Source organism: Symphalangus syndactylus, chromosome 7, assembly GCF_028878055.3.
Source record: "Symphalangus syndactylus isolate Jambi chromosome 7, NHGRI_mSymSyn1-v2.1_pri, whole genome shotgun sequence".
NCBI lineage: Eukaryota > Metazoa > Chordata > Mammalia > Primates > Hylobatidae > Symphalangus > Symphalangus syndactylus.
In genome coordinates this window covers 27282787-27307607 of record NC_072429.2, presented here as the reverse complement: position 1 = coordinate 27307607, position 24821 = coordinate 27282787, and the positions used below count along the sequence as shown (strand labels likewise).

Below are 24821 nucleotides of genomic sequence, written 5' to 3'. Positions count from 1 at the left end.
CCTGGATTTAGATTCTGAGGCTTTCATTTATTAAGTTCGGGAAATGCAATTCAACAAATCTCTATTGAGCCTCTATCATGCCAGGCATGGCACGTGTTAGGTGCAGGGACACAAGAATAGCAAGACTGTATATTCCCGGTTTGGTAGTGGCAGGTGATAAGTACCTGTGCTAATGAATGAATGAGACCATTTTAGATTCCAGTGGATAGGAAGGGAGTAAGCAAAGATATACAATAGAAAGAGACAGAGTAAGACTGTATTTGGAGAGAATCAGGGAAGGCCTCTCTTAAGAGGTGATAATTTAGCTAAGACTCCAGCATGAACGTGAATTGGCTCTTCAAAGATGGAATTCTGGAAAAGCATGCCAGGAGGAAGGGACAACATGTGTGAAGACTCTGAAGAGGTAAAGAGCTTGGCTAGTCAGAATAACTGGAAGAAAACTAACATGGCTGGGAATTGTGTGTCGGTGGATGATGGAGGGAATGGGTGGTGGCCTCAAAGGAGGTTGAAGGGATGACAGATAATAATGGGTAACACTTCTTAAGGACTTTTGTGTGCCAGGCACTGTTCTAAGTGCCTTTCTTGTAATACTTCCTCTAATGCTCTAGAGGAAGGACAGGAAGAATCCCCAACCTGGTTCGAGTTGTATCTACAACAACTCTAATTATATCCATTTTACAGATGATGAAACTGAGGCTCAGAATAGTTAAGCAGGGTCAAAATCAGGTAAGACCTAGTCTACCAGGAATTACAATGCAATGTCTGTTCCCTGCAAAGTGAGATCAGAAAAGTTAATCTGGGGACCCTTGCCCCAATGCCTTGGTTTTTCTACTTCCCTCTCCTTACGTTTTTGGTGATTTACCTTCTCACCCCCAACCCTCACTCCCCAGTTCCCACCCCTGTCAGTCATACAGAATATTAAAAAGAAGCTGAAAAGCTGAAAAACCATAGAGGTAAGGATTCTTCTTCATTTGATCTCTATGCACAGCCATTTAAGTTTTGCTAAAAATTTTTCTCTTTATTTATAATGACATTTAATAAAGATTGATTCAAGGCGGTGTGGCACAGTGATTACAGATAAGAAGTCAGATGGAGCAGGTTTGAAGGTCAGCTCTCTGTTCTTATGTGTCCTGTAGCCTAAGAAGCTGTCTGGTATAGGATACATGATTAAAGTCATAAAAATGGGTCAGGAGAGAAATTCTACACTAAAAATGTTCTTCTGTTGTGAGATTATCTTTATTCCAGAAATGTTAAAATGTGAAGGGGACTAAGCATGATGTTTTAAAACTGAGGAACTAGCATATGACAGTGGGATGATTCCTCTAAACCTCAGGTATCTTATCTGTAAAATGGATGCAATCACATCACCTCGCTGGGTTATTGTGAGCAGTTCTAGATCTGTGAACACAGGTAGAGCAAGTATGTGCTTCAGGCCCTAGCAAGAAAGAGAAGGAAAATGTGAAAAGTTCAGCTTTGATACTTGAGTTCCGAATTTTGTAATGACACATCGGGAAAGAAGCAAAAATGCACGCGGATTTTAAATATTTTAATTTAGCATGTATAGTTGTTCTTATGTTGAATATAGTTGACGGGTACAGTGGAATCTTTTCTCTGCCCATGTCTTCTAGAAGTCTTATCTAAGCCTTGTTGGGAAGAATAAATGAAATAATGCATGGTGGATGTTCAACACAGTGCCCAGTATATATCAAGGGCTGTGCAAATATAATGTTCATTATTACTACTCCAGGTTGGGCCTTGGGTTCTCTGCTGGAGAGACAGGAAAACCCATAAGTAGGTGACAATCTAATTTGTCACCCAAACTGGCACAGTTTTGAGAATGCAAGAAAGTGTTACTATTAATTCAACAACAATGATGGGCATTAACTGGGACTGTCATGGGCAAGCCAGGGTGTGTAGTTTCTGTAACCACAAAGTCCATAGATATACTAGCTAATGGAGCATTATCAACAAACCCCACTGACCCTCCCCTCATTTCATGGGATTCAAACCCTCTCCAAGGCATGGACAATAATCTACCCATCTGACATTTCTCTACTGTAGTTGAAGTTTCATATAACAAAAGATCTTGCCTTGCCCATTTTATTATAATACGATTTTTTTCACAAAAACTTCAGCAGCCATGAGGATACTGCTCTCTGTGATGTAACAGTGAAATTCCTCTCCCATCTAGGGAGAAAATACTTACATTCTAAATTGTAATGTCACAAGGAGAAAAAAGGCAATTAATTTCAGACTCCACTAACCTGGGATTTGTATTAACTTGGACAGAGCCTGGAACTGATACTTCCTTTTGCATTAGCTATTAGTAAAATACATTTTTAAAAAGGCATTTTTTTCTTAATGTGCATTGAAAAGAGGGCTAGATACAGTGTTTAGAGGGTGTTAAAACTACATGGTAATAACATATTTTGAGTGCTTGCTATGTCTCAAGCTAGGCTTTTTATGTGTATGAATTGATCTGATTCTCCAGACAGCCCTGTAAAGTTGGTACAAAAGCAGGAAGCTGAGGCCTAGAAAGGCTTGCTTCATTTTGCACAATTATTAAGAAAACTACGGAGCCAAAAAACAACCTGCTGTTCTCTACTATATCTCAAGAAAAAGAAACTATTTTATTTGCAGATAATTGACATCAGAGGTTATCAGACTTACCCAGGGCATGCGGAAGAAATAAAACGACATGTAGCTTGAATTTTACCTTTACTATGAAGCCCACAGAACCTTGGACATTTAGCTTATGTTCTAAGGTTAAATTTTTCACTTTTGCCTTCCCCCTTGACTTTGAGCATCTTGTAGTTTTATGCACATTTGCCACACTTGGTATCTCACACACTGCCTGACACTCATGTCAGTGCCCATTCATTTGCTTATGTTGATTGTGGGCTGTCTATATGGCAGGTGCTATGCTGCATGCCAGTGATAAGCAATGAGGAAGACTCACATGGTTCTTGGCCTCACTGAGCTCATCGGCTCACACCCCTAATGCGTCATTGTTCAATGAATAGTCCTAGGAAGAGCAAACTGAGCCACCAAGTTGGAGGAGCCTTAAGTTCCCTCTAATTTGCCTCATAGTCTCTGTCAGGACACAGCCTTTAGGTTAGGATAAGAGTGAAAGCAGGGCTCTTGACAAGGCAGGTAAAAATAGTACACTTCTCACCCCCCAGGATGTGTACAAATCATCTGAGGCACTCGTGAAAAACACAGATTTCAGGGCCAGGTGCGGTGGCTCATGCCTGTAATCCCAACACTTTAGGAGGCCGAGGCAGGAAGATCATGAGTTCAGGAGTTTGAGACCAGCCTGGCCAACATAGCGAAACCCCGTCTCTACTAAAAATGCAAAAATTAACCGGGCGTGGTGGCAGACGCCTGTAATAATCCCAGCTACTCGGGAGGTTGAGGCAGGAGAATAGCTTGAATCTGGGAGGCGGAGGTTGCAATGAGTTAAGATCACGCTGTTGCACTCCAGCCTGGAACAGAGCAAGACTCCATCTCAAACAAAACAAAACAAAACAAAACAAAACAGATTTCACGCTCTGCTCTTAGAGAATGTGATTTAGTGGGCCTGGGCACTCCGGAGAGCTGGTTTATATATTCAACAAGTATTTCCTGAGATCCTCTTATGTAGCAGGCACCATTTGGGACCCTGCAGTTCAGAAGTTAATAAGCTAGATGTGTCCTTATTCTCAGGGAATTTACATTCCAGTGGAGAAGATGAAGAAACAGATGAATAAAGAAGATGATTGCAACTTGGAAAAAGTGTGATGAAGTAGGTGATGCGTTGAAGGATGGCCTGAAGGGGTAAGAGACTACTTTATGCATGGAGCTGGGAGACTGGGTCAAGGGAGGCCTAAGTGAAGAAAGGACACTTGAGTTGATTCTTGAACTATGAGAATAGGCAAGTCATGCAAAGAGCTGGGGAAGAGGGTCCCAGGCAAATATTCTGAAAGATTGTCATGTTCAAAGAATAGAAGGGAGACCAGTTGTGGGGGCTGGGTGCGGTGGCTCACGCCTGTAATCCCAGCACTTGGGGAGGCTGAGGCAGGCGGATCACAAGGTCAGGAGTTCGAGACCAGCCTGGCCAACATAGTGAAACTCTGTCTCTACTAAAAATACAAAAAAATTAGCTGGGTGTGGTGGCAGGTGCCTGTAATCCCAGCTACTTGGGAGGCTGAGGCAGGAGAATTGCTTGAACCCGGGAGGTGCAGGTTGCAGTGAGCCGAGACGGTGCCACTGTACTATAGCCTGGATGACAGTGTGAGACTCCATCTCAAAAAAAAAAAAAAAAAGGAGACCAGTTTTGGAATAAAGCAAACTGCAAGATGAGGGCAGAGAGGTAGGCAGGGGCTAGATCCTATCTTCTAGGCCGTGGAAAACCGTGATCCTTGCTCTACACTTTGAGAATGAGAAATATTGACCTAATGACTCTGCCTCAGCCAAAGAAACGGGCTCCCAGGAATTTTAGCTTCTTGCCTTTCCACTCTTCCCAGCATTAGCTGTGCTCAGAGTAGCTGCCGTGCATCCGTCTTCCATGCAGCCATTTTTCTCTGTCACTCCCATTACCTGAGGGCTAAGAGCAAGTGTTTGGTGAGGAGCTGTGACAGACAGTCAACACAGTCCACCTCATAAACAGGTTGTGGCTCACTAAGTAAGTGGCATAACACTCTTTTTGAAGCCCCAGTGTCCTGAGGAAGAGAGAACAGCTGTTTCCTCTGCTCTCATTAAGGACTTAAGCCTTCTTCATATTGAAGAGCTTCCATAAACAAAGCTAGAGATTACTGGATGTTCCCACAAAAATTGTTTGTGTAACTGAAATGTGTCTGTATAAAGGGGAGCTCTTGGTGTTGGCAAATGGCATAAAAAATATTCTCTCCTGAGACCTGGAGGGGGCCAGAGGGCCAGAGCAGGTTCCCAAGCGGCATGGGATTGTCCTTCCTGGATTAACTTAATTCTAGGAGATGAGTCTTGAACTTGTGGAAGTGAGCCTCCACCTCAAACTTCTGATCCACCACTGAGTTTATCCTGCATTGTGTCTTCTTTCTGGGCAGCTCTGGGTCTTTCTTGAATTAGAAATGCATGCTTGATTTATCTTGCCCAGGTGGCAGCACACTATTCTTCTTGGGTTGTTCTTGCCCTGTGAAACCTTTTTATATTCCCCCAAATGCAAGATTATGGAGAACCTCTGGAATCTTCCAGAGAATGCAGGTGACACTAGATGGTTCTTCCTAAAAAGTCTTTTGTAAACACTGTGTTACATGTCTTTTAGGCTCAGGCAAGTCCTCCATCTTTGTCTCTGAGAACAGTCCTGTCCTTTGGCTGCCATGTCTATAAAATGGGATCCTTGCCTTCCAGGTGGCTGTGGTGTGAATGTGTCGCCCAAAATTCATGTGTTGGAAACTTAATCCCCAGTGCAACGGTGTTGGGAGGGGGGATCTTCAAGAAGTGATTAGGTCATGAGGCTCTGCCTCATGAATGGATTAGTGTCGTTAATGTGGGAGTGGGATCCCGATAGTAAGCATGAGTTTTGCCCATTTTTTCTCTTTCTTTGTCTCTCTTCTCTTTCACCTTCTGCCATGGAATGATGCAGCAAGAATGCCCTCATCAGATTTGATCTCTTTGACCTTGGACTTCCCAGCCTACAGAACTATGAGAAATTAATCTCTAATCTTTATAAATTACCCAGTCTCAGGTATTCTGTCATAGCAGCACAAAATAGACTAAGACACTAGCCAAGGCTGACGGGATGAGGTATGAACAAATGACTCAATATGAGCCAATCAGATTATGTCCTGAAAGCTTGACAGGGAGATTCAGAGATGCCAGACCTTTCCCTGCTGGCTGCTAGAAAAAAAAAAAGACATCGAACTCTAGATCTGTGCTGTCTGGTTTGGCAGCCACTAGACACTGGCCATCTGAAATGTGACCAATCCAAATTGAAATATGCTATAAACGTAAACTACACATTGGATTTCAAAGACTTACTATAAAGAAAAAATTCAGAATGCTGGCCGGGCGTGGTGGCTCATGCCTGTAATCCCAGCACTTTGAGAGGCCGAGGCGGGCAGATCACGAGTTCAGGAGATTGAGACCATCCTGGCTAACACAGTGAAACCCCGTCTCTACTAAAAATACAAAAAAAAATTAGCCGGGCGAGGTGGCAGGCGCCTGTAGTCCCAGCTACTCCGGAGGCTGAGGCAGGAGAATGGCGTGAACCCCGAGGGGCGGAGCCTGCAGTGAGCCGAGATCGCGCCACTGCACTCCAGCCTGGGTGACAGCGAGACTCTGTCTCAAAAAAAAAAAAAAAAAAAAAAAAATTCAGAATGCTATCTCATTAAATTTTTTATATTAAGTTACATGTTAAATGATATTATAAATATATAGATTAAAATATATTTCTAATATTAATTTTACTTTATTTGGCTTCTTTTAAATGTGGCTACTAGATACAAAAGTTACAATTACATTTGCAACTCACAAATGTATTTCCATCAGCATGTGCAGCTCTTGATCTTGTCCCATGTGCCTGGAGAAAGAAAGAAAACCAATCTACAGAGAAAGAAGGATGGAGCAAGTGGTCAGAGAGATGCAGATAAAAATGAACATGTGTCTCTGGAGAGAGTTAGAGGAGAGAGAAAGAAAGAAAATAAAGAGAAGGAGTGGGGTGAATGGGGGGACAGAAGAGTTAGAATAAGACAGAAGGTAAGTGACAGATTCTGCCTGGGTTTCTGATGACATTTCATTTCTTGGTTTCAGTCCATGGAGATGACTGTCAGCACTTCCTATCCCCGGGTTTCAAGAGACACCTCCATGCTCTTATATAATACATTCTCCTTTTTTTGGTTTAAGTGTATTTCAGCTTACTTGCAACTAAAATATATACTTCTTATACTTCTAAGACATAATGATCGATAGATTGCTGAAATATAAGAAGAAGGTTAAGGAATCTAGATATCATGATACCATGTAGGGCAGACCCCTGGTGCATAGGCTACCACTTTCTTATCCCGTACTGTATTAGACACTGCTAATCAATCACAACCCTATGTGTGATCTTATAATCTTTTTCAATGCTAGATCTTTGGCCAGCCACCACCAATAGACAAGAGAAATGGCATATGAGGAAAATCCTATTTGTTGTTCTTGGGAAAAATCATAGAGGTAGATGTCATAGGAGGAGACACAGGTTTTTGGTCTTGCTGAAACATGAACTTGTTTTGCCTTTAGTGAAATCATTTTCCTTCTCTGAACCTCAGTTACCTAGTTCATAAAATGGCAATCATAATCATATCTACCCACAGGGTTGTTGTGAGAAACAGATATAGTAATAGAAATGAAAGCCCTTGGGAAACAGAAGCACAGGTGTGTGTTGCTATTGTGACTGAAGCCCTGAGCATTCAGAGCCAAGTTAGGTCACACCTCCTTTGAACTTAGCCTCAAGACTGAGGAGAAAGACCCTACCATAAGTACCTAGGCTTTGGAAGCAATTCCTAGTAACTCTAGTAAATGAAAGGAGGTTGTTTCTAGAAGCCAGCCAGGTACATCAATTTCATGGCTTCTTGTTTTATTTTATTTTCTGCACAGAGGATGTTGGCACTAAGAGGCAAGACTTGACAAGGAGGATTTGGGGAAATGACTCATTTGGAATTTGTTGGAGTCTGAAACTGGTGAAACTTCAGCCTTTGGAACAACAAAAAAGTGTGTGAGTGTGTGTGTGTGTGTGTGTGTGTCCCTAAGTACTCTGCTGTCCCTGCAGCATGTAGAAAGCAGTTCTCAGGGAGGGAGGGCACAATATAACTGGTTCTGGGTGAACATAAGTGATGTTTTTGCTTCAGCGGTTACAGTGTTAGTTGAAGGGACAGGACTATGGATTTAGGCAAATGAAATGTATCCATAATTATGGCAAGAATGTAGGGCAGGCAGGTTTTATTTCAAATGGTCATTTCTGCTTGCCTGATAAGTATAATCAGACTTGTGAAATTATATAGTTTAATTTAAAGTTCTGAAAAAAATATGCCCACCACACCCACAATGCACTGCTTTCCTTCCTCAAGCCCGAAGGAGACTATCATTGTGACCATTTCTGAATTATTTACATGGCCAAAGAAATGTATCTGTCAAATACTGTCCATCTTTCCATGCCCTGGCTTCAACAGCCTCTTGTCCTAAGAGAAGCCATAAATTAACACAGTGAATAATTCTGATAGTACCTAACAGTTATGTGGTACTTAAAATTCGCCTCATACTGTCCCAAGCACTTTGCATACATTCATTTAATTTAATCCTTACAACAACTCAAACAGGCAGGGACTATTATTATCCCCATTTTATAGATAAAGAAACTAAGGCAAAGAGAGATTAGGTAATTTACCCACAATCCCACAGCTGGTAAGCAAAAGAGGTCATACCCTTAATGACTCTGTAAAGACCTAGTCCACTAGACAGGGAGAAGTAAATTCCAGAGCTGTTATGAAGGAAGGATCAGTTATACTCAGATCAGAAATAGCAGTGCAGAATGTCAGATGGAAAAGGAAGTCAGTGACCACGCAGCCCTCCTGACTTATTTTAGAAATGAGGAACCTGAGGTTCAGAAAGGTTAAGTGAATTGCCCAAGGTCATGTAGAGAGTAAGTCACAGAGCCAAGGAGATAACTCAAGTTTCCTGACTCCTATTCTATTGTCCATCCAATGATTTCCTCACAGCCTGTGGGCCTGAGGGTAAGTGCTGTCCAAAGGCTGCCTGTGAACTTGCATCTTAGGTCTGATAGAATGCTTGCTGTTCCTTTGCTTTGGCTGATCTTTCCTGAAAAGGGTGAACTGAGGTTCCTATCTCAGAGTTCAAATGCCGTTTTAGACTTCCCTCTTTCGTCTGGCATTGCCATCAGTCCACCCTTCACATGCCCATCAGATTGCTTTTCTCACAGCACTACTTGACAATTCACCTCTCCTCTGTCTCCTCTAGGATGTACTTCTAGGTACAGAGGGCCACATTCCTGGGCCACAGTGATTGGTGCAGGGTTATGTATGTGACCTCAGCTGAGTCAATGACATTTGATCCTGGACCTTAGCAAAGAGTAAGTTACGGGTTGCTAAGCTCATAGGATAGAAGCCTGGTGGGCCACCTGAGACCCTGTCTAGGAATAAGCAACATGGTGGCAAGCAGTACCAACAGAGAGAAAGAAGGGATTCCCAACGACATGGAACTACCAAGGGGCTTCTCTATTATGTCGCCAATATATTCCACTTTTTTTGCTGAAGCCAAATTGAGTTGGATTTTTAAGAACTTATAACCAAACAACTCTGAGAATATTTCCTGTTTTAAAACAGAAGAATATATTGGTATTTTCTCAAGTTTGTTCCCAGGCTTTCCACTAATTGGATAAATATTGAGTATGCACCATAAGTAAGTATAGGTAACAAAGACCATTAAAGATTAATAGGGAGCAGTCCTTTCTCTTAAGGGCTTAGTGGTCTGGTAGTGAAGCCAAGACTCACATATATTGTCTGTCACACAAAGTAGAACATAAGGAGTAGCCTGAGAAAGATGCAGACTGTACACTGTGAAGATATAAAGGAGGAAGAATCCACACTGAATTGGAGAGCAGAGTGGAACATTTCTTATAGTATACAGGATGTGAGATAGATTTGAAGATTGGAGAGGAACAAGGAGACTTTCAGACAAAGAAGCCAACATAAATTAAAATGTAGAAATGGAAACTTTCTGCAAATAAAAAGGGAATAAATTGATAGTCTAGTTTATTTGGAGTGTATATTTCAAGAGAAAAAGAAGCAGGAAATTAAATTTGTTGTGTCCAGTAAGGCACAATGTGGACATATTAATGTTATATTGATTAAAGCCTTCCCACCTAGAATGGGCAGTTGTATGTGCAACATGTTAAATATTTTTTGAATGAATGAGTGAATGTTTCCCTTTTCCCCACTACACAGAAGCTCTGTGAAGGCAGGAAGCTTATTCTTCTTGGTCTCTGTTTTATCCCCAGTTCCTAGCACAATGTCTGGCACAGAGTGGATGCTCAATAAATATTTATTGAACAAATGAATGAATATTATAGACATCTTTTAATTACAGACCAAGGATTTTGTCTCTAACCAAACAGATAAAGGAGAGTCCTCAAAGATTTTCAGGAAAATCCGATCTTTAAAGAGCACCTACTATGTGTCATCCCCTCTGCAGATGTGTGAAGGATCAGGAGTTGCTTTAGGAAGGAAGACTGGGTAGCAGTAAAGAGGAAAGAAGAGAAATTGGAGTGAGAGTCAGCTAACATCACCACTAACCCATACTGAAAGTTATTTAAACCGGCTCTTAAAGAGAGTATTATGAGAATGGAAAGGAGAGAACAACTGTGGAAGTAAAATGTCAGGATTTGGTCCCAGTCACAGAAAAGAAGCAGGGAGGAAGATCTGATGGATGGTGTGGCAAATTGTATCATCCACAGATAGCTACAAAAGGATCTTCTTTCCCATCACATCATAAAGTCAGGTTCCACTGCTCTTGGTTCAGAGAGGGCTAATCATTTGTGGGTAACCAAGAGAACATGGTGGAAGTGATATTACATGACTTCTGATGGAAAGTCACAGGAAGTGACTTAGCTTCTGTCTTGCTGTCTGGAACAATTTCACCCTTGAACCTTCAGTCATCATGTAAACAGCCTGACAGTCCAGAGGCTACCATGCTGCAAGGAAGCCCAAACTTTCCATCCATGGAGAGGCCACAAAGGGAGGCCTTGTGACCACACTTGGAGATAGATAGATAGATAGAGAGACAGAGAGGGAGAGAGAGAGAGAGAGAAAGAGAGACAGAGAATGCCTTGAACAGACCCAACACGTGCAGCCCCTCTCACTGTTTCAGCACCAGCCTCATTAATAGACCCTAGGGAAGAACCATCCAGCTGAGCACTTCCTGAATTTCTGGCCCACAAAAACCATGAGAGATAATAGATGTATTTAGTTCTGGTCATGGTGAGTGGAGGTTTACAAATGGTCCTGCAGACATGATACCCAGCTGTCTGTTGGAAATATGGATCTGGCATGTGTACAACAATAGCAACAATTTCACTAGAGAATATGCGCAGAAATTGAATTGCTAGGTAATAAGCTATGCATATCTTTATATTTTTATGATAATGCCAATTTGTTTTCTAGAGCAGCTGTTCCAATTGTCACTCCCCAGAGCCAAGTATGAGTGTTCCTGTTGTTCTACTTCCTTGGCAACATTTGATTTGATCAGATTTTTTAACATTTGCTAATCTTGTGGGTGCAAAATGGTGGTTTTAATTTTTCACAAGTCTTGTCTGTTTAGGCCAGAGGTCGTAAGCCAGCTGTGCCTGGATGGTTGAGGTCTTCTGTCTGGATGTCATCCACAGAAGTAGATTTGAGGGGCATTTGAAGAGAGGTGCTTCTGGAAGTTATAGGAATAGATGGAGTTGTCAATTCAGAGAATATAGCCAGAAGAAAGCAGGCTCAGGGCCACATGTGGTTGGATGAGGAAGAGGATTTGGTGTAAATGGAAGAGATATTACATAATTAGATGTTGCCTAATGTAAAAATAAGTAGTTACAATAATTATTAGTTGGCTTATATGTTTATTGTGTGCCTCCCCTGGCTAGACCATCAGGTCCATAAGAGAAGGGAACAAGTCTTTTTTGCTGCATTAATAAGTGCATTAATCAGGCTTGCTAACCTAATACCCAATCATCTCAGAGGCTTTCAGCAACAATCGTTTATTGTTTCATCCCTATAACACTCATGCTCCTCTGCAGGTCAGCTGTGGTTCTGTTCTGGGCAGCATTCTGCTCCATGTGTCTTCTCATTCTAAGTCTGGTGGAGAGAACAGCCTTTGTCTGGGACATGCAGTTCTCAGGAAAGAGGGGGAGAAGCAAAACATCTACAGAAACTGGCAATGCCTCTTAAAGCTTCTGCCTACATGTGGCTCATATCGTGCCTGTTCTAATTGTATTGACCAAAGCTTGACACGTGGCCAAGCCCAAAGTAATCCCCAGAAAGCACAAGTTACACGGCAATGGGTGAATGTGGGTGGTGAATAATTGCAAGCAATAACTCACCTCTTCATTCAAAGTAACACTAGTGCCTAGCACAATCACTTGCACTTAAATCATAAAAGCAGATTATGCAGTATTTTCAACCATTTTTCATGGAAAATTTTGCAGACACCTGTCTCAGTTGTGGATCCTGCAAGATAATTCATCTGCCCGTAGTTCTAGGACGCTTTTATTCTGCATGCATCTCCTGAACCCCACCCCTCTTTGCTTGCTAGTTTCATTTAGAGCTCTTAAAGTGGGACCTGTTTGGTGTGAGGTTATGCTCCTTCCTGAGCTCTTGACAAATCAAAAAGCTGCAAAGATGACAGCAACTATAAAAACGAAGTGCCTGTGTGGTAAGGAACAAGCCATTCTCCACATCTTTTGCTGGGAGCAAGGTCAGGTCACATTCTTCCAGGGCATGGAGATGGCATTGCCAAACTGACTGTGGATATTAAGGGGTCTCAGATGAGGAGAAAAGGGAGTGAGGTCACCTCTGAAAATGCTGGTGTGGTGTAATTTGGAAATATTCATGCAAGCCATGTTTGTTAGCTTTTTTATTTTTAATCCAAACTAATGAAAAACTGAAGGGAAACAAGATGTTCCATGAGATTTAGCCAAACACTAAATAGGTCTTGTGGACTCAGACTGCAAAATTAGTTATAGAGGGCTTTTGGCAAAAACCATTATTGAATTTAAAATACTGCTTGCCTGTTCCTAAAAAGTGTTGGTGCCAATTGTGAAGCCTCTGGTGGGCCATTGCAGGAGTCCCTGTTGCTGTCCCATTCATAATTACCTAAGAGATGAAGATTTTAAAAAGTTTAACTGTAGCATACGAGCTATGCTTAGTTGGGGTTTCTGGCCAAGGCACCAAGGATCAAACAGCAAGGACAGAAAACTTTTAAGTTAGATTCTGAAATATTTGTGTGTCTATGTGGTATATGTGTATGTGTGAGTACATATACACACACATACACCCATATATAGATATATGGAAATGGTGTAGAGAGGAAACAATTTGTGAATTGGAAACCACAAGAAAAGCCATCATTGAATGGTTATAATACTTTCTTGTGTGGAGATGAGTAGCTCACATGAATTTGTCTAGCTTTAATATCTGAAGATATTTTGGGTAATGAACTCTGATCCTCTGAGTGTCTGGACTTAACCTCTGGTACTTCAGCGTGGGCAGAAGGGGAACATTTGAGCTTAATATTCTCTTCCTTCTAACTGATTGGTAATTTAGTAGAATGTCTTGTTAATATAGTGAAAGCCTGTGGGTTAAATCCAGTTTGTTTTATTTTGACATTTAGATTTCGTACATCATTCTGGCTTGCTTGCCAACCATCTTGAAAATTGGGTGGAAGGATGAACTCAGACTTTTCCCTTATTGCAAACAAGCTTTCCAGTGTGAATGCACCATGCTGCAGCCACACTGAGCTCCTCTCCATCCCTCTGAGCAGGTTGAGCTGTTTGCATGCTCAGAGTCCTTGCAGGGCTATTCCCTCTACCTGGTATGTTCTTTTCTCCTTTCCTGGCTAACTTCACAGACCTCAACTTAATTGTCCCTTCTACAGAGAGGACTTTTGTAACCCTTTATATTCCTCCCTATTCCCTCTAAGCTATGTTCCTCCTCCATTGTGTTCTCATAGCATCCTGTTCTTTTCACCATTTATACATCTCTATTTGTTTATTTGATTGTTTAACGTTGTCTCTTCTACCACACTGTAAGGACAGGGGCAATATCTGGTTTGTCACAGCATCCTCGGCATCTAGCAGAATATCTGGCATATGGATGGTCTGTAAATAGTTTCTGAATGAATAAAGGTTACACTAACAATGGGTTAGTAATATCTAGGATTGTTTCACATTAGAGATGAGAAGATCTTAGAGACCTTAGAAGAAAGATCTTACTTAGAAGGGTATACCTGACCCTTGAAGACACCAGATCCATGTTAATTGGTAGCACTTTAGTTATTTTTATTCTGTTCTATGATTATGCCAAAGCTTATTTAATCTTTTAATTGGCATTTGATTTGTTTTTAGTTTCTTGCCATAATAAACAACGCAGCTATGAACATTCTTGTATGTTCTTTATATATGTTTCTTTGTGCACATTTGCAACAATTTCCCTAGAGAATATGCCAAAAATGGAATTGCTAGGTAATGAGATATGCATTTCCTTATCTTTACAAGATAATGCCAATTTGCATTCCAGAGCAGCTGTTCCAATCATCATTCCCAGGAGCTGAATATGAGCGTTCCTGTTGCTCCACTTCCTTGGCAACATCTGATTTGATCAGATTTGTTAACATTTGCTAATCACATGGCTGCAAAATGGTGGCTTTAATTTTTCACAGGTCTAATCTGCTTAGGCCAGAGGTTGTAAGCCAGCTGTTCATGACTGGATGAGGTCTGCAGTCTGGATGCAATCCACAGACCTAAAGAATGTTTTTTGAGCCTAAAAGTTGAATTAGTTGCCAACATTTAAAAACTGGAAGATTTCATTTCAGAATCTGGATCTCTTTATTTTCTTGGGGAGTAAAAATCACTACACAGGGCTGGTATTCTCGTAGGACAACAACTGACAGTAGTTGAGTAACAGCTGCCTCTGCTTGTCAGGCAGGAAATGTGCTTTGGAATTGGCCACAGTAAACCTGCACCTTTTGGTTATCTTAGTTTCTCGGCCCCTGCGGGCTTTTAAATTGTGTGCCCTGCATTGAACCTTCATGAAATAGAGAAAGGCTTCAAAAGTGAAGTGGTGGTAGGTGGGCACCTCCCCTACTCATGTTTGACCCAGGAACAGTGCTTCCCAACAGAGCACTGGACACGTGGCTTCCAGATAAAGACTAGAATAGCTGCTGGGCTCAGGGCTTCCTCCCTAAAACCTGTCCGTACCCTTTCTCAGAACTTCCTTAGCCGTTTGTCTGTACTCCTTCTGTGCCGTTTGTCTGTACTCCTGTGCTGTTTGTCTGTACTCCTTCTGTGCCCTTTTTTCTTTTCACCGTTATGATTATCATGTACTTGTCCCCTTTCCTGTATTTTGCTGAAAACTCTCTGAGATTTGGGACCGTATGTTTATGTGCTTGGCTTTTTGTTGTTCATGTAACTTTTTATTTGTGGCCCTTCACAGTACTTTAAAGTGGAGACTTGCACATGGAAGTTTCACATTCAACAAACATTTACTAAGTGCTCATATGCCAGGCATGGGGCAAAGGCCCTAAGAATATGAGATGCTATCGTGGCCCCGAAGGATCTAACAGAGCCCCGAGGGAAAGGACCACATTTGTTCATTTATTCATTTATTCAAACCACAAACACATACTGAATGCTTACTTCAGGCCAGGCACCATGCTAGTTGGTGGGAAGCAAAATCAGACAAGATCCCTTGCCTCATTGTGCTTACAGACTACACATGTTCAGTTGCCTAGGATTTAAAAAGTTGGCCTAGCGTGGGAGTTGGGCTTGGGAGGGCGGGGCGAGACTTGAGATTGAAGGGTGAGTAGAAGCTAATCAGATGATGGAGGAAGGTGGAAAAGAATATTTGTTCCATGCCCATGCAGAAGAGTCAGCACATGTGAATGCCTTACGGTGGGAGAGAGGAGGCCCAGCTCACTGTCTAGGAAGAAGAGTCAATGCGGCTGGACCTTACAGTGTTAAGTGCTGGGTAGTGGGAGATGAGGCTGGAGATGCAGGTAAGGGCCAGATTCCGATAGAAATAAGTACAATAAAGTGTATAGGTGCTAAAATAGAGGTGAGTACATTGAGCCACTCGGTTATTGATTGGATTAATGCACGGGTAAGTGATTGTATGGGTAACGTTCTAGAAACTTAACATCTAATAGAGAAAATGGATAGGCTAATAGACATGTTATTATTGTTGTTGTGTAATCAGGAAGGGGCAGAATGGGTGTTGAACACTTCAGAAACCTGCAAACTCTACATTTTCTAGCACTAGCTACAGTAAGAAGAATCCTCTGAGCTTGGAGATTTATTAAAGAAAGATGGCTCTCCCCCCTCAAGCCTGACTAGAAAAGGAATGGTTTTTCCCCAGGCTTCCCCAGTCCCAGAAAAGAGGAGGATTGTTGCCTGTGGAGGATTAGCTGAAATAGGTCCATAATGAGCCAGCCCCAAGTCATTCACAGCACTTGGCACTTAACTGCGAGGAGCTAACCTTATTTTCTAAGCTCCTACCTCGCTGGTGTACCTCAAAGCTTCCGAGACCAACAATCCTAATAAGTATGTTTTTTCTTCCTCACCCTCTGCCGCATTGAAGCTAACTGAAAGCTTCCTGCCCCTGTGTTGATATTCTAGGCCATGCCAATTGCAGGGCTTTCTCAGGCACACAGTTGAAACCTAAAGCATCTTTGGTGAAAGCTCCCCTTCTACCCAATGCCACTCTTAAGAATGGAGGAACTTTTGCCTCACAGAGTTTACTATCATTGATCTCTGAAAATTATAGCTAAGAAATGTGAGACCCTGCTGCCCTTTGGGTGGGTGTTTTATTTGTTTTGTTGTTGTTGCCAATTGATCAGGTATTAAGAAGAGGAGTCTCTGTCACTCAATGCTGGGTGTCTCCTCTGTCACTTTGCTTGCTTTGTACTTTTGCCTGCAATGTCCTCCCTCCTTTCAAGGGTCGTGTCTTCTAGGTAGCCCTCCGCAGTAATGCTAGACCACAACACTCCATCTCCTTCCTGACCTGCTCATAACTCTTACCAGTTGCTCTGTACATTTTGGTATTTTATTATATTGTTTATTTGTGCATTTTTTTCAGATGGATATCTCTTGGTTCTTCATCAAGATTACAACTTGGTAGTAGGTCAATAAGTATTTGTTGAACGTATTAATGACATATAAAAGTCAAGGACAAGGACTAAATTATATCAATCTTTGCTCATTCCTATATGCGGAGTCCATTGATGGGATCATATGAAATATTCAGTAAATATTTTTGAAGCAAATTATTAATAAATCAACTGAAGTTAGACTGGAAAGTAGTGTATCACAGTGATTTAGAGCATAGAGTATGGAATCAGGCAACTCCAAGCTACCAGCTGAAGACATACACAATTTCAGTAATTTCTCTGTGTGTCAGTCCTCACATGGAGATTGCAGTCGTTTCCACTTAAAAAGATATTGTTGAGATTAAATAAGATAATGCCTATGCACAAAGCTAAACCACAGCTAAGATTATCTGCGAATGAAACTGTGAACAACTTTACTTACGAAGATTGAGGGTTTAAACAGAGCTTTCAGAGTGTAAAAGGAAGCAAAGAAATAAAGAGATTTGTGGGATCCTAGAATTAACCTCAAAACACAAAGTTTCAGGAACTATTCCCTGATGGGTGACAGGTAAGAGATGGTGTAGGAGAGACAGGATGTCACAGGCTAGTACTTCACAAATTCACACCTGTCCTACCAAGCCAATGCAGTTATTCCTTTTTCATTCCTTTTCTATCCTCTTAAAGAAAACTTTGATGGGCTTTTTGTTTGATGGAATCTTAGACTGCTGGTTGTCTATCCTTGTGCAGCCCCTCTTGAACCCTTGCTAATTTCTTTTGTTGTGGATGAGAGCATTTGCTTCCACCTCTGATCCTTTGGTAGATCATTGCATTTCAACTAGAATTTAATTGTAGGTCTGCTGTTTATTTTATGACTATCTTTTTTTCATTTAATTAGTAATACTGTTTTTTATCTATTAATGTTTAGTTATGTAACATTTCCTTTTACATTTATTTTTAGTAAAAAAAAAAAAAGAAAGATCAAGTAAATAGGAGTCTAGAAGATTCATGGGTCAATAAAATATCATCAAGGTGAAAAACAAATGACCGATAGAAAATCTGTGCGTTGATGATTAGAAGTGACCAGGTTCTGTACATACCAGTTCTGCCCTTAAGTAGATATGCAAACTTGGAAATTCATTTCATCTGCCTAAGCCTCCCATTTTCTGATCTATAAAGCAAATGAGTTGGACAAGAGAGAATTACCATGGTTCTGTCTAGCTTACGTGTTCAGACAATCGGTTGGCGAAGGTGACAGAAAATTCTCCTTGATGGTGGTGGTGGTGGAGGGCTGACTTGGTGTGGAAGGACCTGCTTTGCAGAAGGGTGGGCAGTGTTGAGGCTGAACAGAGGCATCATGCCAGAGACATGTAGAGTGTATTTATTCTCTGAATATATTTATTCGTGTTCACGAGCCCCAGGATGCTATCCTCATTTTAGGACTGAAAATGTTCATTTCAGACACCCAAATTTGGAATTGGCAAGTAAATTGACACCAACTTGTGGTCAATTCAGATACTTCCTTATTTCCCCTGATTTCCTTTCTTTATAACCTTGGAAAAATAACGTTTTCACCCCTTTTAAAGAAAATGCCTTAGGTGAGTCCAACTCTCTATTTCCTGTCCATTATGCCAAGAACTATCATTTACCAAGCTTTTAGCATGTACCAAGCACTCTGCAAAGCACTTTAAGCATGTTATGTTGCTTAATCTTGCAACAATTTGAAGAGGAAGATATTGCTATTATCCCTGTTTTACAATGAGGAAACTAGGGCTCAGACAGCTTGAGTGATTTGCTGAAGGTCAAATAACTTGTAAGAGGTAGAAACGGGATTCTACCCATATCCAAAGTACATGTCTGTTGGATTCCAAAGCCTATCCTCTGAAACCCTTAAGTCATGCATTGTTAGCATTTTTCATATCAGTTTTTTAAATGTTAAAGCAAAAATCAAAGTGTCAAAGATCAGAAATTGAGTTTCTTTTTTTAACTTAAATGCATTCAAGAGATGTTAACAGAATGGAATACTATCAGGTTATTAAAATAACAAGAACCTGGGCCATGCTGATGCACAAGAATGTTTATGTGAAGTATCATTTGTGAAAACCAGTGTGAAGGGGAAGGTACATACTAATTGCAATTCTGCGAAAGCATTTTCAATATACATTGGCAAAAGCTGTACAGAACTTGAAGGATACAGATTGTTCAGAGTTTAATGTGTTTTAGAATTTTTTTCCTGCAAGTTATTTAATTCCTAAATGTACAAAGAAGGAGTAAGGAAGTGGTTTTTCATTTTGTTTTGTTTTGAGTAAACCTGAAATAATTCTTAAAGGATTCCAGCTGTGGCTGGACCTCTGGACTGACACATCATGGGCCCACCTAAAGCATTTAGTGAGCAAGTGACTCCTGTTTGAGACCAGACTGAATTAAAAATCTCTCCTGAACTTCCCAGTCCCTTATTGTTTTGAGTCAACTCTATTGAATCAGAATTTTGAGAGAAGATTCCTCTTCCCAGAAGCTCATAAACATTTTGGGTAACCAACCTCAAGAAAAAATGCCCTGTGCACATACATATGGTACTTTGGCAGTAATTACAGTGGACGCATGGGTCCCTGGACAGGTGAAGGAGCCTACTAAGGAAACTCCTTCTGAAGACCCAGATTGGATAGTTGGAATGGAGTCAGAGTGAACCTGAAAGGGTCTGGTCTCATGGCAAGAAGGCAGAGCTGTTTATTCTGGCGGCCTCTGCCAGTGAGGCCCTGAGGGTTTTACAAAGGTCTTCTGTGACTGTTTCATCTTCAGAACCACTTTCTGGCTGCACAGAGCAAATGATGCTGTGATTGTTAGAATGCAGATTCTGGAGGCAGTGTCTGGGATTCAGATGCCAAGTTTATTATGTATTACACATGTACAAGTGGGCATGTCACTTAATTTTTTGAAGCCTCTGTCTCTTCTGTGAGGTGGAGATAATAATAATGATGATGATAAGGAGGACTTTGGGTAGTTCACTGGCTGGCTGCAACAATTCAATGGTACATGTTGGGTAAGCACTTAGCACAGTGCCTGTCACAGAGAAAACTCTGAGTAAATAATAACACATTTGCTTAAGATAATATAGCTAATAGTGATCAGGGTTGAGCCTCTATCTCAGATCATTTGTCAACTCCAAGTTTACTTCTCCTTATTACAAATTATAATGCATTCATTTATTCATTTTCTAGCTATGTACTACATATAATTATATAGCTATATGTAATTATATATTTTTTCCTTTTTTTCTCCTTTCACATAAATTAAGCATCTTTTCAGAGAAATCAGTAACCTAATCAGGAAGTATTTCTGTCAAGTCTTATTTCATAGCAAGATTAAAAGTTTTTTCTTAAGATATACTTGGAAAACTTTGTCATTTGATCAAGGACTTTGCTGTATGCCTACATGGAATAAAGCTTGCCAATAACTTATGGAAAATTGCTGGTGATTAATCCAGCCCCATTTCTGCCATGCTGCCCCTTGCTCTCTCCAATGGCCTCTTTCCCTGATCCTGCCGTTCCCAGTGTCTGCAATGTGGATTCCTCCCCACCCTCTTATCTCTCAGAGCTCGGTTCAAATGTTGCTTCCTTCATCTTTCCTCCTCGCTGCCCTGACCTCAGTCTCTCTCCCATCTCCACCAAGCTAGCAGTTGCTCTGCTGAAATTCTCACAAAATTGCATTCCTTCCCTTTATTGTACTTATCTCTGTTTGTAAATAATTTGAGGGATTATTTGATTCGTATCTGTTTTCCCCATCAGATTATAATGGACAGGAAAACAGGGCCTGGATGTTGCATGTCCATTCTTGTGCTTAACTTTTGGTTGAAGAAACAAACGATTTTTTTTTAGGCACTGACTCTGTGCCCGGCCCTAGAGTAACACATGCTCTCATCCTTACAGCAAATTTTCAGGCTGGCAGCATTTTCTTCATTCTATACTCCAAGGAAAAGGAGGGTCAGAGGATAAATAACCTGCCTCGGATTTCAGAGTAGGTAAATGACAGAGACTCCACTGCTTCTGTGATTTCTCTCGAGGCCCAGGGACCCTCAGATGGTGAAAGGCAAGAGTCTGCAAACCCCTGGAGGTCTGGAAGCAGGATTCATGGAGTTCTTTCCCCAGAGAGGAGCAGTCAGCTCCGAGTCAATTAGCAGAGCAATCATCGGAAATCAAGTCCCTGACTAATGAGGTGCCTGAAATTGAGATGTCACTTGTAATCTCTTTTCTCCTAGACTATCTGGATTAAGATTCCAGGGTATTAAGAAATCATTTTTATTTTTCTCAGGGAAATCTAAACACTTCAATGTTAAAAAAAATCTTGTTATTGGGGAGAAAAGTAAAATGGGCTTCAGTATTAACTTCTTAATGATTTTTGAAATATGCAGATCTTGCTGGAGCAGGCATGCAAAAATGGATGGTTTCCAGTGTCCCTTTAAAATCTGGGATGCCTTGGAGGCTATAAAAATAAAATTCTAAACACAAATTCATCCTGGCAAAGGCTGGGTAGCCATTCTGGATTGACCCAAAATATCTAATTGGCTCAGGCACAGGGGATCAATGCTGTTGTTCTTCAATTGGTGAACTTCTTATGTGGAGATTAAATGGAATCATAAGATTGTAATTAGTAGTAATTATAGAAATAGTGTCTTCTGGTTTTGTCTCTTTGCTGAGACAATTGCTTGGGATGGCTTAGGAAAAACTTGTTCCTGAGGCCAGGAAGGGCTCTGAAAAGGAAGTTTTCCAGTCAGCTCTCAAATACCCCACTTACGCCCTCAAACAAAAAATGAGTTGCTTTTAGGATGATTCATTTCAAAGGCTTTTTATTTCTTCTCCCTTAAACTGCAGCTGTTTGGCCCCGCAGGGGTTTGGGGAGGCAAGGAGGCCAGCTACATGTACAAAACTGCTTCATCGCTGGAGGGACACCATGCCCAAGGTGGGAATGGTAATAATGATGAAATAGATCAGAGAAACATCCATTCCCTTGGAAAAGCCAGGAGTAAGAACCTACTGCTCTTGCACTAGGCCCTTGTCATGCCCACTTTTGTGCTCTTTTCCAGTTATGGGGTTTTAATATGAGGGTAAATTACTACCAGGACGTCTGGAGCACATCCACTACGGGAGACTGGTTTTACTCTTCCATTTCCCATCCGATTGCTGAGTTTCATTATTCCATTACTTCCTTCCACTTGGTAAGAGAATTCTTGGGTGAAAATATCCACCATGTCACTCTTTTTGTAAGCCCATTCTCTAAAGAGATAAAAGTAACATCAGCCCTGCCAAGTCTGCACATGAAAAAATCTAGAAATCCCTTACCCAAAGCAAAAGTACACTCTTTGTCTGACTCTAGGCCCTACTGAGGTTTAGAAACATAGAAGACAGGGTAAGAGTGCATTTGCAGCTTATCTTGGAGCCCTCTGGAAGGAAGCTCTGTCTTGTGAGGTTTCTATTCCTCAGAAGTAATAATAACAAGCAACAATTATATAGCAGTGACTCTGTGCCAGGCACTCAACAGATTTTCATTGTGTGCACACTGTTGTCAACACCACTGAAGCCACTGGGAAGAAGGCAAGGAAACCATTACTGGCCCTATCCCTACCCTTGTGATTTTATATTTCAGTGGGGAGCTGGGCTTAAGTGTTTGAAGTTCTGCACACTGGAAAGGGAATTAGACTTGCTGGGTCATTCTGGGAATTACAGGGAAGACAGAGTGGGAATTACAGGAAAGAGAGAGTGGAAATTACAGGGAGATGGATGGGATTAAGTCACCTGTGCAAATTCTCAGACCCCCACGCTACATCTACTGAGTCAGAAACTCTGAGCGTAGGACCCAGCAAGGCAAGTTTCACAAATCTACGCTGATTCTTATGTGCACTGAAGTTTGAGAACCACCTGGATTTGACATAAGGAGAATACTCTACCCAGTGGAGTTTTCCAACAGCAAAATGAGCTGCCACTGCTGGTGGCACAGCATTCTCCATTACTGGGTGTGTGCAAACAAGACCACTTGAAACAGAAGGAATGAGGGTATGGATTTCAGCATTTCTCAAGTGCATTTAATGATGAAATACTTTTATAATTATGAGGTGCTGACAGGACATCGATAGGAGCTTGACAATTATGCATTAAAGCCTATTGCAAAAAATGCTCCCAAATGAAATAATTGCTGCTGGAAATTGTCAAAATAAACATCCTCCTCCATTTCCCCCGCCCCCTATCCCCCGCCCCAGAAATACCTATGACTGTATCAAGGATGGAAAAATCAAATGCTCTGGTGTTCCTTCCAGTCTGAGACAACACACTTTAGAAAAAATACTGGAGGGTAGCAAACATTGCATTTGAAATCACCTTGCCCTTTTCTGTGACTTCTCCAGCTCTCCATCACTTTCTTTTCCTCTTTTCTGGGCAATACGCCATCCTTGCTTCCAAGCCCCCTAGGACCTAGGTGCCATGTCTTTATCTCTCTCTCCCACCCGAAACTTCCCAATTTCCTACGTATTAGCTCCCAGGAGGCTCATGTTCGATCCTGTAGCCTGTCCGCCCTTCTCAGCCCAGTGCTCTTCCCTCAGAGGGCAGTGCAGCCATCTGCTCGGGAACCTGTGCAGATGGGATAGCAGTTGATAATGAGTTACTTGTTTTCATCTCCTGGGTAACCTGTTTGCTTTTTAACTGGAGCCTTCCAGGGCCAGTGCCTGTGAGGGGAAGAGTTTTAGAAAGTCGGCCTGAGAGAGGGGTACCGTGTGGAGGGAATTTCTCGATCAAGTTCAAACTTGATCTGTCTAGGATTTTCCAGGTCTCTGGAGTTCCATCTGCCTCCAGAACTGAAGTCAAAGGTGAAACATAACCACCAGCTTGGCCTGAATTTGATAGGGGCTGCAGAAGAGAGGATGTTCTGGCCACACTTATGTTACTCTGGCAGTCTCAATCAGCTACCTCCTTGGGGTTATAATTCTTTTGGCTTTTTTCCTCAGTTGGTCCAGAAAGGGGAATGACAAGATGAAGACAGGAAGACAGGAACACTTTTCTCTGCTTTTCCCATAATCTCTGCATGTGAATGGAGACCTGTTTATGTTCACTTATTACCACCCCCTGTCTCTCCCCGATATTTTGGCTTCATTTACAGTGGGGATTAACATGATCTAGAGGCAGCCTTCTGGGTTCCTTTGTGATAATCTAAAAATAAACAAAGCCTAAAGGATCCATTTCTTCTTCCCATTAATTTGAAGAAAGGCAGATGGTGCCCAATAACCTGATTTGAATTGCCAGTAAAATGCGTCATTTTTTAACTAACTTGCCATTAAATTTTAACAGACAGTGTCCATGGTGCAGAATGAGCTCCGAGAGAGGTTATTCAAAGCCCGTGGGGTGGGAGAGTGAGCAGTCAGTCTGTGTCCACACAACATCCCTGAGGAGGAGGAGATTTGGAGCAATGAGAGAGGCTGCAGAGGGCTCTAAACTGTTGAGACTCTAGGGAAAAATGCAGAAAGGGGTGAGCTAGCAGGAAAGTGGTAGTTTTCAAGAAGCTTGAGACCCATGTTGTAAATTTGAGGGCACCAACCATGTCTCATCTATTACTACTTCCCCACTACAATTAGGTGTTCGGAGGGCAGTCACTAAAGGCTGGCTGAAGGAGTGATGCAAACTTTTGATGGGTGGAAAGCATAAATTTTAGTGAAGAGGGAAGAAGATACAACCAAGGTAAGAAAAGGAGATACCTCCCACAAGGTACTGCAGAGTTGAAAGAAAGAGTCCTAGACTTGGGGACTTGGGTTCTACTCCTGACTCTAATAGTACATCACTGAGATGGAGAAAGATAGGTACCAAATTGCTGAAGGGACTTGCCTCCTTCATCTGCAACCAGAACCCAAGACTCCAAAACCTTCTAGTGATACTTCCACAAACGAACACGCTCACTCTTTGCTTATGTGCTCAGTGAATGGTTTATTGAAT

The 24821-nt window shown here is 41.6% G+C and overlaps 1 long non-coding RNA gene across 1 annotated transcript in view; it reads left to right on the top strand.

Moving 5' to 3' along the window:
- Nucleotides 1-3708: 3708 nt before the first annotated feature.
- LOC134737200 (uncharacterized) overlaps nt 3709-24821 on the top strand; it is an 80297-nt gene continuing 59184 nt past the window's right edge. Inside the window, exon 1 of the long non-coding RNA XR_010121849.1 lies at nt 3709-3816. This is a non-coding gene — a long non-coding RNA (uncharacterized lncRNA). The remainder of the gene's footprint in view (nt 3817-24821) is intronic.